Genomic DNA, 15860 nt, shown 5'->3' with positions numbered 1-15860 from the left:
AGCCGGAGCCTGCGGTTGAGGTTTTCAACCGCAAGCTCCGGAGTGATTTTGGCTCTATCAGAGCCAAAATCACTCCCACTGACATCACTAGTGATGTCAGTGGGCCGGCTTCTGACGGGAGGCGTTCCCGTGGGAACGCCCCCGTCAGGGAGGCACGCCCCCGGCACGCCCACCAAAGGGGGCGTGCTGTCAATCAACATTGACAGCACGCCCTCTTTGATCGGACACAACGAGCGAAGGAAAGTCCTTCGCTCGTCGTGTCTGGCGCATGCGCACGACGGAGCTCCCTCCGTCGTGCGCATGCTCAGTGCAGACCATCGACCCACTTGCGAGCGGACAGCCGCTCGCGAGTGGGTCTGAATCAGGCCCTATGTGTTCCAGACTTCAGGCTGTAATTGCCTGCAAAGGATTTGCAACAAAGTATTAAAAAGTGAAAGTTAGATTTAGGATTGTTTAGTTTGTCCCATTACTTTTGGCCCCTTAAAAAGTGGGAGGCACATATAGAAACCGTTGTAATTCCTACACCGTTCACCTGATTTGGATGTAATTACCCTCAAATTAAATCTGAAAGTCTGCAGTTAAAGCACATCTTGGTTGTTTCATTTCAAAGCCATTGTGGTGGTAAATAGAGGCCAAAATATGAAAATTCTGTCAATGTCCCAATATTTATGCACCTGACTGTATAAGGTTAATGTCTGCAGCAGCAATCAAACTAAAAATAATATGTACAAAAAGGAGTTTTTAGGCACACAGTGGAGAAAACACAGGGCAATTCAAACATTCACATAAATATGGATTTTGAATTCTCCAAAAACTAACCAAAGAATTCACTAGGAATTATAATTGAAATAGAACTACCATATAAAAAATTATTTGTTGGTGGCAATTCTGTTTGGTCAGTGGTGCTCCCCAGAGCCATGTATAGTCATTATAGTAACAAAAAAAGAGAAAAAAGAAAAAGACTCTGGGCCTGATTCAGAGCCGGACGCTCTGACAGAGCGCTCGCTCTGAATCAGGGCCGGCCTTTTGTTTTTTTATAGCGGCCTCCTGGCCACTCTAAAAAAACCATCGCGACCATCGGGCTTGCGACGAGACCCTTGTGGTAGGGTCTCGTTGACGCAAGCCCTAGAGTGCTTTCGGCTCTAACAGAGCCGAAAGCACTCCCACTGACATCACTTGTGATGTCAGTGGGGCCGGCCCCAGACGGTAGGCGTTCCCATCTGGGCAGCCCCCGGCGCGCCCACCAAAGGGGGCGTGCTGTCACTCAACATCAACAGCACGCCCCCTTTGGTACAAGACCCGGAGCGACGAATTGCCCGTCGCTATCCGGGTCTCGCTTATGCACACGACGGAGCCGGCTCCGTCGTGCGCATGCGCTCTGGACCACCATCGAACCGCTTGCGAGCACATAGCACTCGCTAGCGGGTCTGAATCAGGCCCTCTGTGTGGGGGCACACTTATAGGGAGAAAATTCAGTTGAAACTTAACTTTTAATATATAATACTAATAAAATAAGAGGAGTTAACTATTGAAAAATATAAAATACAAAATCAACTATGGTTGATCAGTGCTGCAAAAAGCGAAATATTAACTAAATCAGATCATCAAACAGTATCATACTGTAATCTCGCTGCCGGATACAAGTAACGCTCTCTAGATAATCATAAATATAGTCTGGAAAAAATTCCTATATAATATATATCTCCCACCTGACCTGCTATTATATACTTTATTAAACTGATATATTGTATGAGGTATATGCTCCTTCCAAAATGTTTTTATATTAAATACATGTATATCCACATTATGATATTATAAGCCTACTAGTAAAAACATAGGTAGATTATTCACATGTTGGAAAGTCAGGCTGACTCCAAATGTATACATAACATAGATAAATACATGAAACTCACTGTTCTCTCCCATAAGGCAATTAGAAATAAGAAAAAACACAGAAAAGAAAGGAGAAGGAAGAATAGAGAGAAAGCACACAGATGTTCACAAAATATACACAAATTTCAAGGTGCTATCTTCTCGGAATATAAGGATAATTATCCACACATTTGACATAAATATTGTATACCTGTAAAAAATAAGCTTATAAGTAGGTATACATAATTTATACAGATTTAACTAATATATGTTAAAATAATCCATAAACTCACAACCATCAGATCTGTGCATGATATCTGCAGAGACAGTAAATCAACTGATATTAACATAAAAATATACCATGGGTGCACCCCTTATAGTAAAATGTCCCTAAAGGAGAATATCTGAGGTTGCGACGAAATTGCTCAGATGATAATTCCTTTAAAGAACAAAGTGGGGACCTTTCAAGAAGATTAAAGGCGAGGGGCTACAGTAACACATCAATAAAAAAAGCTTTAAGATCAGTGAATCAAGTGAAGAGAGAACATCTGATTTTTGGCAAAAGTAAAAGAGATCAGCAGAAACAAAAACAAGATAATATCAGATTTGTGGGAAATTTTTGCCATGAATGGCGGGAATTAAAGAATGCCATTCAAAAACATTGGAGAATCTTACTCTCTGATATAGACCTATCAAAAAGGATAGGATCAAAAGTCTCTATGAGCTGGTGTAGGTCTAGAAATTGAGGCATAGTCATTAAATTTGTGCATAGTCATTATACCAAAAATATATCAAGAAAAAATGATACAGTGGGCACATTCCCATGTGGTACATGTAAAATATGTAAACACATTAGTCAGATGGAAGAAATTAAGGACAAATATGACAATATAATTAAGATCCGGGATTACATCAACTGTAAAACAGAAGGGGTTGTATATTGTCTAATGTGAAGCTGTAATCTTAAATATGTTGGGATGACAACAAGATCTCTCAAACAACGGGTCCTTGAACACATTGGTTCTATTCGGAATGCTGCTACAGATTTATCCAAAATGAGACAGCTCACAACCGTAGCATGTCATTTTTATCATCGTCATGCTGGTTCAAGCAAGGACTTAAAAGTCTGTGGACTAGAGAGAATCAGACTTGGAATAAGGGGAGGAGACATGATAAATGCATTATTAAGGAAGGAAAGCGAGTGGACATTCAAATTGGGCTCAGTGGCCCCAAACGGAATGAATGAGTATATTAATTATGGAGTTTTTTTAACATCTTGAGGACATTATCATAATATATGGAATGGACTTATTATCTTTCTTTAAGGTTGATGGTTTTTATATGCATTAAGTAAGAAGTTAACAACAATCTTTAATAATAACACTTAAATTAATATTTTCACGGATAAGATAATGCACAAATGAGTCTTTATGAGATATTCTCATACATATGATATTATTTTTTCACATTATAGGTCGTTACACTATTGATTTTAATCAAATTGGTCTATAATAACCTATATTATTTTTTCTTACACTTTCTATATATATTTTTTATATATTTTCACTTATTTCACGTCACCACAATAATTTATACTGTATCAACTCATTTAGTTGTTTTGTTCAATGGTTTATATTTATATGCTCAGACAATTTTTTAATATGGGATTTTTTATATGTATCTATGTGTATACATGTATGTGTGTAGGTATATGTATGCGTATATATGGGTATATGTGGTTTTACATAGATTTTGTTCTTATTTTCTTCAGTAGAATATAATTGATTCTTATGGCTAGGATTTTAGTATAAAGGGTAGATCTGAATTTGAAAATTGTATCACCTTTATATATAAGAGAAAATAGTGTTATCTCCAATATATACTCATACTGACTTTAGTCTAACAACCCCTTTTTTATAATTAGGTTATCCATATTTTTTGTTCTTCTTTCCCTTATTCCCCTGTAAGAACATTACTACGCATATGCTCTTTATACTCCCCTTTATGAACATAGCTATGTATATAATAGTAGAAGATGTAGATATATACATATGGATCAGTATAGACATGACACACATATGTATAACTATATTTGTTGATCATGATCTTTTAGAAATCTGTACTGGCTGGGGGGTATTTGTGTGGGTAGGTGCGTGTATGCGCACACGTGGATATACATGTCTATACATGTATGTATTTGTAGATGCATACATGTGACAGTATATTTATATACATTCTATCTCCCTGACATTACCAGATGTGAAAATTGCTGTTTTGACTAATATATGTGAAACGCTCAGACGCATAATAAGTGACTATTGGGTGCTAGATACTAATTATTTAATAAATACAAAGCAACTAATAATAACATCAATCTTTTCTATATAAATAATATAGTATCCAATATTGGAGTTTGATAATAATTATTATAGCAGCAAAAAGTGGTTATTTCCGATACAGGACATTATGATTTTATAGATGATGGTATTATTGGATTCCTATATGCTCTAGATGGGGAACTCCTAGAATAAATCATACAATACAATGTTTAAACTCACGCTGAATATTCTAATAAGTAATTTAGTAAATACTATAGGAGATGCAGCACATTTTTATAATGTATAATACATATGTAATGATAACGTAGTTATCTCTATACTAAATATATGCATATTATGAGTGTATAAAATGCATTGCTATACAGATATATATGCATTGTACATGAACATACGTAGTTAGGAGTGTACATGGATGGGGGAATATTCAGACATTATATGAAATAAAATTAGGATTGTCTATAGGCATATATGAATAAATAACTTTCCTGATATAGTGCCTTGATTGGCAAAATAATGGACATAACAAAATAATGGACATAACAATATAGGGATTGGTTATACCAAATGCCAGTCACACAAACAATATCTGTGATTGAATATGTCAAATGTCAGTCAAGATTAGGGCTATCAATGACTGACCAAACAATAAAGCAAACGTATTGGCCACATTAATGTCAATCCAATTATGGATGCCCTGATTGGTTCCTCTCAATAATATCAGGAGAACCTGGATTTGGAAACACTGAAGCTGCACTGTGACCAAGCACAGCGAAACGCACGTCAGGTCACAACCAAGCGGTCACGTGGTGCGCACACGTGACCGACTAGCCGGAAGGCTCTCTTATCTCTTCAGAGACATGCTGCTTACAAGCTCCCTTCTCTCCTCTCTCTGTCACTCGGGACAGCAGCACTGGACATGTGACTAACAAGCCGATAGGCTTTCCACTCTCTGCAGAGACACGCTGCTAATACTTTCTTCTCTCCCTTCTCTCTGCTACTCAGGACAGCAGCACTGGCTAGGTAAGCGGGGTTGACATCCCTGCGCTACCTTAGGGGTAACAGGGCGGACTGCCACTATTCCTTCCTGCACACTGCTCTCCTCACTCTTTTCACGATGCAAACAGTCCCCTCTCTCATTTTCTATCCTCTAGGGCATATTCTATGATGGCAAACAGCAGAAGGGGGCTAGTTATTTAGACATCGGCACTTATTTTCATTCTAATTGATATTAGGGCTATCTATCAAACAATTTAAAATCCTTGTCAATTTAGGACAATACAATAAACATATACACTGATGGTTGGATATACTGTGAACATTATACTTAAATCCTAATAAAATATAGATCTGTGTAAATATGGATATGTTTATCAAAGAAATACATTAAAACCAGTGGAGAATCTATTTGGATATACCTAAAGGATAATTCTTTGGATTATACATTATTTTGGATTATACACTAAATATCCACTTGGCAATATCAAAACTGGTCTTAAATCCTAACGAGAGACAGACCTACAAAAAAACTTGGGATTGTTCATATATGTTTCTAAACCTATATGATGTACATACCGATATAACAGAGAATGTATATGACTATTTATCAACTGAACAACATATTGCTCTGAATTCAATGGATTTATTTCCTTATACTTCAATATATTGATTGAGCACGGTATTCATCTGGAATAATAACAATCATAGGACTTATGTGCATAAGTATCTACTCTTATGAATACTGCAATATTGCAGAAGAAGTGAAGACCAATAAAAGGGATATATAAAAAGTAACAATATATATGCAATTGCTTACAAATACAGTTATCAACTGGTTCTACTCTCATGAATACTGCAATATTGCAGAAAAAGTGATAATCAACAAAAGGGATATATATAAAAACAACAATATATATGCAATATGTAAAACCAGCTTTCAACTGGTTTTGCAATTACTATATTATGTTGTCTATTATAGAATAATTGTTCCCAGTTACTATAAGGGGTGCACCCATAGTATATTTTTATGTTAATATCAGTAGATTTACTGTCTCTGCAGATATCATGCACAGATCTGATGGTTGTGAGTTTATGGATTATTTTAACATGTATTAGTTAAATCTGTGTAAATTATGTATACCTACTTATAACCTTATTCTTTACAGGTATACAATATTTATGTCAAATGTGTGGATAATTATCCTTATATTCCGAGAAGATAGCACCTTGAAATTTGTGTATATTTTGTGAAAATCTGTGTGCTTTCTCTCTATTCTTCCTTCTCCTTTCTTTTCTGTGTTTTTTCTTATTTCTAATTGTCATACGGGAGAGAACGGTGAGTTTCGTGTATTTATCTATGTTATGTATACATTTGGAGTCAGCATGACTTTCCAACATGTGAATAATCTACCTATGTTTTTACTAGTAGGCTTATAATATCATAATGTGGATATACATGCATTTAATATAAAAACATTTTGGAAGGAGCATATACCTCATACAATATATCAGTTTAATAAGGTATATAATAGCAGGTCGGGTGGGAGATATATATTATATAGGAATTTTTTCCAGACTATATTAATGATCATCTAGAGAGCGTTACTTGTAACCAGCAGCGAGATTACAGTATGATACTGTTTGATGATCTGATTTAGTTAATATTTCGCTTTTTGCAGCACTGATCAACCATAGTTTATTTTGTATTTTATATTTTTCAATAACTAACTCCTCTTATTTTATTAGTATTATATATTAAAAGTAACTGAATTTTCTCCCTATAAGTGTGCCCCCACACAGAGCCTTTTTCTTTTTTCTCTTTTTTTGTTACTATAAAAAATGGAAATAATGCCAACTTTACAGAAATAGCATAACAATTGTTATTACTGCGCTGTCACAAACCTAAGTGTATGATGAAATGCCAATATATTCATATAAATGTATTATAATCCCATAGACACATAAAATATCATGACTAAATATACATTTCTTTGCATACACACTAGAGAGAAAAGGCTTTGGCACAGTGCCAGAGTCTTTTCTGTAACTGCGCAGCTCCATCTTCATGAAGATGTCACTGGGAAGATGGTGCCACGGAGGAAGGACCCACTATCTCCTAAAAGTAAAAGAAAAGTTTTGTGTGTGTTTTGGTATTTTGTATTCACAGATACAGGTCAGTCTCATAAATGTGCATATTTACTAATGGGAAATATAGGGGGAGATTTATCAACTCTTGGCGGGAGATAACATGAAGAATTTGCTCGTAGCAACCAATCGTCTTATGTCATTTTGTCTAGCACAGCCTGTATAACAGAAGCTGATTGGTTGGTACTTTATTTTGTATAAAGTGGCCTATATTATATAAAATAAAATAATGAAACATGGTTCCCTAAAGGTTAAGGGCATAGTGAGAGATATATTAAAACACATGGAGGATTGTAGTAACTATAGTGTTGTATGGGTAATTGTAGTGGCATGGCCAAAGACATATTCTAACAATTTAATGGCAAATAACATTGTGACCACTTGTCTCCTAAGCCCTGAGATATTTGTGCTGTATGACTGATTGCCTTATCCAATGACAAATTCATAAACTGGATAATGTGTGGTAGGAATGCCTACCGTACCCACATTCTGAAACATTCCTGCCACAACGACCACTGTGACAGACACAAATATGTAACACGGTTCACAATTTGGTCTGGTGGAATTACTTTGTGGGTGCCGATCATAGGCTCTAGGTCAGTCTACACAATGTCTATGATGACATGAGGTGGTAGGTGAATCAGGGTAATACCCATGCATCTAGCATCCCAGAGACCTGCAGACACAATCTCTGGCCAACAATGTTGTTGTTGTTGCTACTATCAGAGACGATAACACATTTGTCCAATACAAATAGTTACATCAGCCATAATATATGTCAGAAAAATGTAACTGCATTCAGTACACAGACACATCTAACAGACCATGGATGCGCCTTGTTTTATTTCTGATCTATAGCATTGGCAACATGTTCATTAAAAGGATCAATGATGCCAATTTTCACATCCAGCTATGCAAAGGACACGGCACAGAACACGGCAGTGTAGATGGAGAAATGCCAGTGTGTACTCATATTGGAAAGGCTTTTTTGTCCTCTTCTGTGGAGAGGTGATGGGATACTTTGATGCTTCCTGAAATGTACTACAACAACACATTCATGTTTTGTTATTGAATGCATTATCTGTGTTGGCAATGTACTACATTTCTTATGACAAACACAATCTATTGACAGAAATTTTGCTTTAATCCACGTTCAAGCAATTACCAAAAAAAGCACATGACCTGTATAGGTTTTTACCTACTTAGTGCGAAGTTGTTGATTTGTGGATCATACAGTATATAGGGGTCTATTTACTTAGATAAAGTGGACAGAGATATAGTACCAACCAATCAGCTCCTAACTGTAATTTTTCAAACACAGCCCATCACTTGGCAGTTAGGAGCCGATTGGTTGGTACTTTATCTCTGTTCACTTTATCTCCATCCAACGCTTAGCAAATAGACCACATAGTCTTCTACCTCCTATTCACAGGGCCATTCATTTTTTGCATTATTTTTAAACTAGTTACTGTCAGTACCCTTTTAAACAGTTATTTATTATCTATTGTGTATTTCACATTATGAAGATTGCAATAAATACCATTATGGGATTAAGAAAGGGTGGGATGTGCTGGTCTAAATACATTACAATCACATATCAATTAAGCATCAAGATAACTTATAAGTCGAAATTATTTTTTATCTCTATGTGTGTGCAAAACTGTGTGTTTCTACCAAGAACCTCATCAGCACTTACTGTATTAGGAGAAAACTAATAAAATAGAACGCTTGATGGTAGCTGGACTGCATATTTGTTTGTAGAGCTTAAAAATGTAAAAAAATATATGAATTTTTTATAGCAACCAATCAGGTTCTACTTATCTGTTAGCTAGTACATTAAATGATAGCCAGAATCTGATTTTATTGGAAATACCTCCACTTGTCTTTTTTAGGTTTCAGAAATCCCCCCTTACCGTGGGAAGATGTACTATTTCAAAAGCCTTAATATTTTTCTCGGATTTGTTTTAAACCAATAATATGGTCTATATGGTTCCCATGATGATAAAAATAAAAATAATTAAATTAAAATGGCAAACTTCCACATACTGTTGTAAATTAATTTCTCTAGCTACATATATTAGATCTACTCTGCTTGCTTAATTCAGTCGTGCATGCTAAAGGTGCTTAGTAACACAACCTAGTACAGTTTATCAGCAGTGAAAGCAATTACATAATAACATATACTGTAGCTCTCGGTATTCCAGCTGTGTAGTCTGCCAGTTCCTCCAATTAAATGTTTTATCGAATGTTTTGATTTCATTAGACCGTATCATTAACATTGAACTCTCCAGTGGCCTGAGTCTATGTAGTAAAAAGAGGTGGTTATTATTGCCCACTTCAACCTGTAAAATTAAAATATGATACACTACAACTGTGATTAAAATGTTTATTCTACAGTAGCAAATTAATAAAGAAATTTTTAAAATATCTACAGTATATTAGGTTTATGTATTTAATAGAGGAATTAAAATCCACCAGCACATTTTATTCTGTGTTAAAATACTCAGTAAAAAATCCAGCAAAAATGTTTGCTTTCAATTTCAATTTAACGAAAAGTATTCTTTTTTTTTATTTTTATGTTTTTTTTTATCAAATTGCGGACAATACTATGTTCGATGTTTGCTCTGCAAAGTAATTAACTTCTTTTTTTAAATCAACCATTAACTTTTTACCTGTTTCTAAAATTTGAGAAATGTCACAGATATTTTCAATTTAAAACCAATAGGTCAAACCAGTTTGAGAATCTAACAGGTCATAAATGGTCAAAAATGGTAACTCAAATATTGAATAATAGGATTGGATGAAGCAGGATGGAAATCTAGACATCTGTACATATCTGAAATTTTTGGCTGACCAGGAAGGAGGATAGAGGATGACCACTTTGCAATCCAGTGGTTTACTCAACATGACATTCCCTGTGTGTGGCCAAACTTGTGACAGATTTTTTTGGACTTGAATAGTCAATGATAGAATTAGAGATGTACGCCGACCCCCGTGTTTTGGTTTTGGATCCGGATTCATCTTTGTGGTTTGGTTTTGCAAAACCACCCTCATGTGTTTTGGATCTGTATTTTAAAAAAAGAAATAAATAAATAGCCAAAATTACATCACTTTGATCTGTTAGCATTCAATCGAAAATCTGAGTTCAGTTTTAAATCTGAGTTCCGATCCGCAGTAAGATCCGTACCGGGACTTGGTTTGACTCATTACCCCAAAGTGATTCTGATCTTGGAATCAGTTCGACTCTGAACCCCAAAATTCAGTTGTTGTCGGTTCTCTGAGAACCTGACCTGCACATCTCTAGATAGAATCAAACAAATTAATTTAATTGTTATTACACTTATACAATACAAACAACCTACCCACTTGTTTGGGCAAATTGTCTGAGGATGACAGCAGAGCTATGGTTGAATTGTATTTAAGTTTAAGGATCATTACTGGAGGATATGAAGTAAGTGGTAGCCTTGTGGGACTTTTGGATGGGCTGAGTCTTCTAGTTGTATGTGTAGTCCCTTTGAGATGTCTGGAATCTGTGCGAATGGGTAATAGCTAAAAAAACTTCTGTTAGATGCCAAACTGAGGTGTACAGTACTTGGTTTCAGTGGCAAATAAGGCTCTTGAACTGTGTGTGCTTGAAAGCAGATGAACTGGAATGAAGTGCCAGTATCTGGGTTCCTTCTTTGAATACTAATGCATTTCAGTGCCTCTAACGGCTTTGTCAAAGGATAAACAGAAGGTGAAATTAGAATTTAAAGAAGGAACCCTGATACTGGCACTTAATTTCGGCTCATATGCTTTCAAGCACACAGTTAAAGGACCTTATTCTCCACTGGAACCACATACACCTCAATTTGGGATCTAATAAGAGGTTTGCGAGCACAGATTCAGGATAACTCAGAGGGACTACATGTACTCCTAAGAGGTACCGCAAGGCTGTTGCTTACTTCATATCCTCTGGTAACAATTCCTAAAGTTTCAACTACTAGCTGTGTCACTAGTGGAACATTATCAAGTAATAAGGTCATAAAACTGATCATTATAAAGATGCCACTATATATTGTGGAAAATCTAATTGATGGGCCTTAACATAAATACTATTATTCTCCCATAGATTTACATTTTGTCATTATGCCGACACAGAACCAGTATATTTTATTACATTTTTATATGGTACAAGTGTGATTCTTGAATTAAAAAAAAAATCAATAAATACTGGTTGAATAATCTCTGAGATTTATTAAATGGTACTTCTATATTTGAGAGTATATATGTGCAGGCTTCTCTTTTTTGTTACATCTCCTCATAGAAGAGTTTTTTTTAATTTGTCTCTAAAGTCAGCAGCTTTATTATACTTCATTATACTATATATATATATATATATATATATATATTTATTTATAAATATATTTTGTTAAATAGCTTTTAAAAGACATTTTATTTGGTACCAATATTCTCTGTTCAATTGATATTCAGACTCTCAAAAGTACTTAAAGATTACACAAAAAATTGTACAAGACCAGTAATACATAAAGAATAATGTGCAGTTAAAGAATGGTAGACAATGAATTACAAAACCACAGCTATTGTTCTGGCATTTGCAAACAGAAGCAGATTTACTGTTCGATCCTCCCAAAGTGACGACCTTTTTAATTTTGATAATTTTTTATATTGAATTAAATGTGTAAATTTTATTTAATATAGGATAGTAAGAAAAAAAGTTTGGTTTCAGAAACTCTGTATATGTCATATTTACCACAATAGTCAATATGAGCAAAAGCAATTTCAAAGTATGGTAAGTAAGGACAGACTATAGGTTGTACGGTAAAGTAATATGGTAGTGAATTTGCTGCTGTACTAGATAATGTCATACAAGTTTAGCGTTCCCCCTATACAAATCAATCCACTCAATTGTAAGCTGTCTCACAAATTGGAACCTCTAAATTACCTTTATTTTTTTGCTTGCATTATTTAGTCTATTTTGTATTTTCTTGTTTTATGTATTCTCTATTTTTCTCACTGCACAACACTGTTGTAACTTATGTATCAGCAAAAATAATATTAATAAATCAATGTATGACTTTGATTACAATCTTCTAATGCAAACATTATATACATTTGTAATAATATTCATCATTAGGAATATTAATGCAGAATGGGCTCTTATTAGAAAAGTTAGTAATCTTCTTTTATTTCCCATTACCTGAAGTGTAAGAAAACACTTTAACAGTAAACTCACATTGGTTGAGCTTTATCTTCAAAATGGGAAACATTTGGATGAAAGTATAAATCGTGAGAGTTTTAGCCTAAAAACATGTGAGTTTGCATGTTCCCAGACTCTATTACATTGGCCGAGTTTAAAAAGTGTGAGAGTTTACTGCTAAACTTTAAAATTTTCTAAATTCTCACCCGATTACATTTGGCCCATGGACATAATTAGTGTATCCGCATACCTAATTCTGTCTATTATACTACCTGTTTGTTTTTTACAGAATACTGACATGACAAAGATCTCTTGTGAAGGAAATCAGAGACTTGTTTGGGCACAACTCTGTGATATTCCTGGGGATATTAGGCAACTGATCCTATCAGGGCCGCCATCAGGGGGGGGGCGGTCGGGACTACTGTCCTGGGCACAGACACTCCGACAGAAAAGGGGGACCCGTCCCGCTCAAACCACCTGCCTGCTGCCACTGCTGTGGATAAATAGGGCCCCAGAGGGTCCGCCCCCTAGCCCACCCCTGCTTCGTCTCCAAGATGAAAGGAGCCAGCCACCCGCCGTGAACGAGGTGCCTATCCGCCCCTTCTGCCGATGTAACTTTATTGTACATCGGCAGAAGGGGCAGACAGGCTGCCCAATCATGGTGGGCGGCGGGCGTGACATCATTACGTCACCGTGCACTAATGAAGAAGAGAGGAGCCTCGCCATCATCAGTCTCGACCTGGAGCAAAACGGTAAATTTATATGCTGCCTGCCTCGGGGAGAGTGGGTCTGCAAGAATGCTGTGCATATATATACAGTATATGTGTGTATATATATATATATATATATATATGTGTGTGTGTATATATATATATATATATATATATATATAAACTATTTCACAAGCGGCATTCCTCAAGAATAAAAAATACAATAATAGAAATATTATGCTCCGATGCCCTCCATGCCAAACACGTTGTCCATGTGGCTGTACACAAAAGACTTCCAATTGGCGGCACACATTAGGTAGTGTAATCAACGTTTCAATGCTCTATACACGCATTTTCGTCAGGGTGATGTGTGTCTGATTATTTCCTGAGTGCCACAGATTGGAAGTCATATATATATATATATATATATATATATTTGAAATGCGTGTGTGTACCAGGCACAAATGCTGCATGTGCATATGCAGTTGTATACCGATAAGTAAGCAGGGGTATGAGACCAGTGCGGCCACACAGGGCGTTATCGCCTGGGGGCGGTACTAAGTTTCCATACTGTGAGGGGGGGGATAGGTGGGTGGGGGGGCTGCCTATTTTGTAAGTCCCGGGCCCCACAATTTCTGATAGCTGCCCTGAATCCCATTACAAATGGAGCAGAAATCCCAAAAACTTTGGGCTATATACAGGCTATTGCCTGTAAATTAAGGTGGAAGATTAGTGCTATCAGTCTGTATGAGGGATTGTCTTTTAACCGTCTGGGGTGATCTAGCTACTGAATGGTCGGATTTCATCCAATCTGTACACCGATGTGTCACCAAAGTTGTTTGTGGCCTGAGCCAAGGACAGGACTACACTGTGTACAGCAGGCGTGTCAAGCAGGTGGCCCACATAAACATTTCATCCCTGCTGCTCTGCTCAGCCGGCCTGGCTGCTGGTATCGGAGCTCAGCTCCGATCGGGCAGTGTTACTAGTTAAAAAACATGACCGACGGGGGAGCTGATGCGCATGCCCACCCGAAGCAGCTCCTCCCATAAGCCTTTGCGGAGCCATCAGTCACCACTGACGGTTACGCCTCCAGCCCATCCACAGCCCAACTCCAGCCAGTCTGCAGCCTTCCCTGCACACACAGCAGCAGCCGGCAGCCCAGCACAGTACACACAGACAGATAGAAGTCAATAACAGGAGCCAGCGCCGTCCCGCCAATTCTGACTGTGTCACAGTAGTGTGACAGTCAGTAAGTAAATTCATACTATAATATAAATCTGTCTGACTGACTAGTGTAAAAAGGGGGGTTTGAAGCTGAAGACATGGCTGGGGAGTCTGGGGAATGGTGAAGCTCAGAGATGGGCTGGGGAATAGTGATGCTGAGAGACGGGCTGGGGAATGGTGAGGCTGAGGCACAGTTTTGTTAAGTGCACATGTGTGTGGGTAGGTGAGCAGGGGGGGCTGGAGCATATATATAATTTTGTGGGGAGGGGGTCTGGAGCATATTATTTGGGGGGAGGGGGCTGGAGCATATTATTACTGGGGGAGTGGGGCTGGTGTTTGCAGAGCATATTATTACTGGGGGAGTGGGGCTGGTGTTTGCGGAGCATATTATTACTGGGGGAGTGGGGCTGGTGTTTGCGGAGCATATTATTACTGGGGGAGTGGGGCTGGTGTTTGCGGAGCATATTATTACTGGGGGAGTGGGGCTGGTGTTTGCGGAGCATATTATTACAGGGGGAGTGGGGCTGGTGTTTGCGGAGCATATTATTACTGGGGGAGTGGGGCTGGTGTTTGCGGAGCATATTATTACTGGGGGAGTGGGGCTGGTGTTTGTGGAGCATATTTTTACTGGGGGAGTGGGTCTGGTGTTTGTGGAGCATATTATTACTGGGGGAGTGGGGCTGGTGTTTGCGGAGCATATTATTACAAGCGGGGTCTGAAGCATATTATTATATTATTATGTCATGAGGGGATGGGGTCTGAAGCATATTATTGAGAATTGTTTTTTTCTTGCGGCCCACACTCTTAGACCTTGAATATTCGGCCCGATTGGGATTTTGAGTTTTAACATGCCTGGTATACAGTATGGCAAGCTTAAAGCATCAGAATGAGTCATTAACAGTCATTAACCACTTGCCTGGCATGGTCGTATCAGATACGACCATACCAGAGTGGGCTTTCCCTGACATGGTCGTATCTGATACGACCAGTCAGAAACACACAGTGGGCGGCTTGCTGGAAGTTAACTTCCAGCAGCCGCCCACCTCAGAGGGACCTGCTGGTCCCTCTAGACTTGCGGCTCCCCCTCCTTTGTGTCCCGATCACTGCTGGCCACAGTGATCGGGCCCTGGCAACACCCCCCTAGAAGCAGCAGCCACGGCTCATGTAGCCGCGGCTGCTGCTGTGACCCGATCACTGTGGCCAGCAGTGATCGGGCAGCCGGACCATCAGAAGCAGTAGCGGCGGCTCTGGTAGCCGCCGCCGCTATGTCTTCGGGCCGCTAGCGGGTGCCCCACCTGCTGCGGCTCTGGAACAGTGATCAGTGAGATCACTGTGTACCAGCAGCAGCGGCACCTCTGGTAGCCGCCGCCGCTA

The sequence above is a fragment of the Taudactylus pleione genome, unplaced genomic scaffold (assembly GCF_031769625.1).
Source record: "Taudactylus pleione unplaced genomic scaffold, aTauple2 ptg000006l, whole genome shotgun sequence".
In the NCBI taxonomy this organism is placed as follows: domain Eukaryota; kingdom Metazoa; phylum Chordata; class Amphibia; order Anura; family Myobatrachidae; genus Taudactylus; species Taudactylus pleione.
Note: the sequence above shows the minus strand (reverse complement) of the source record.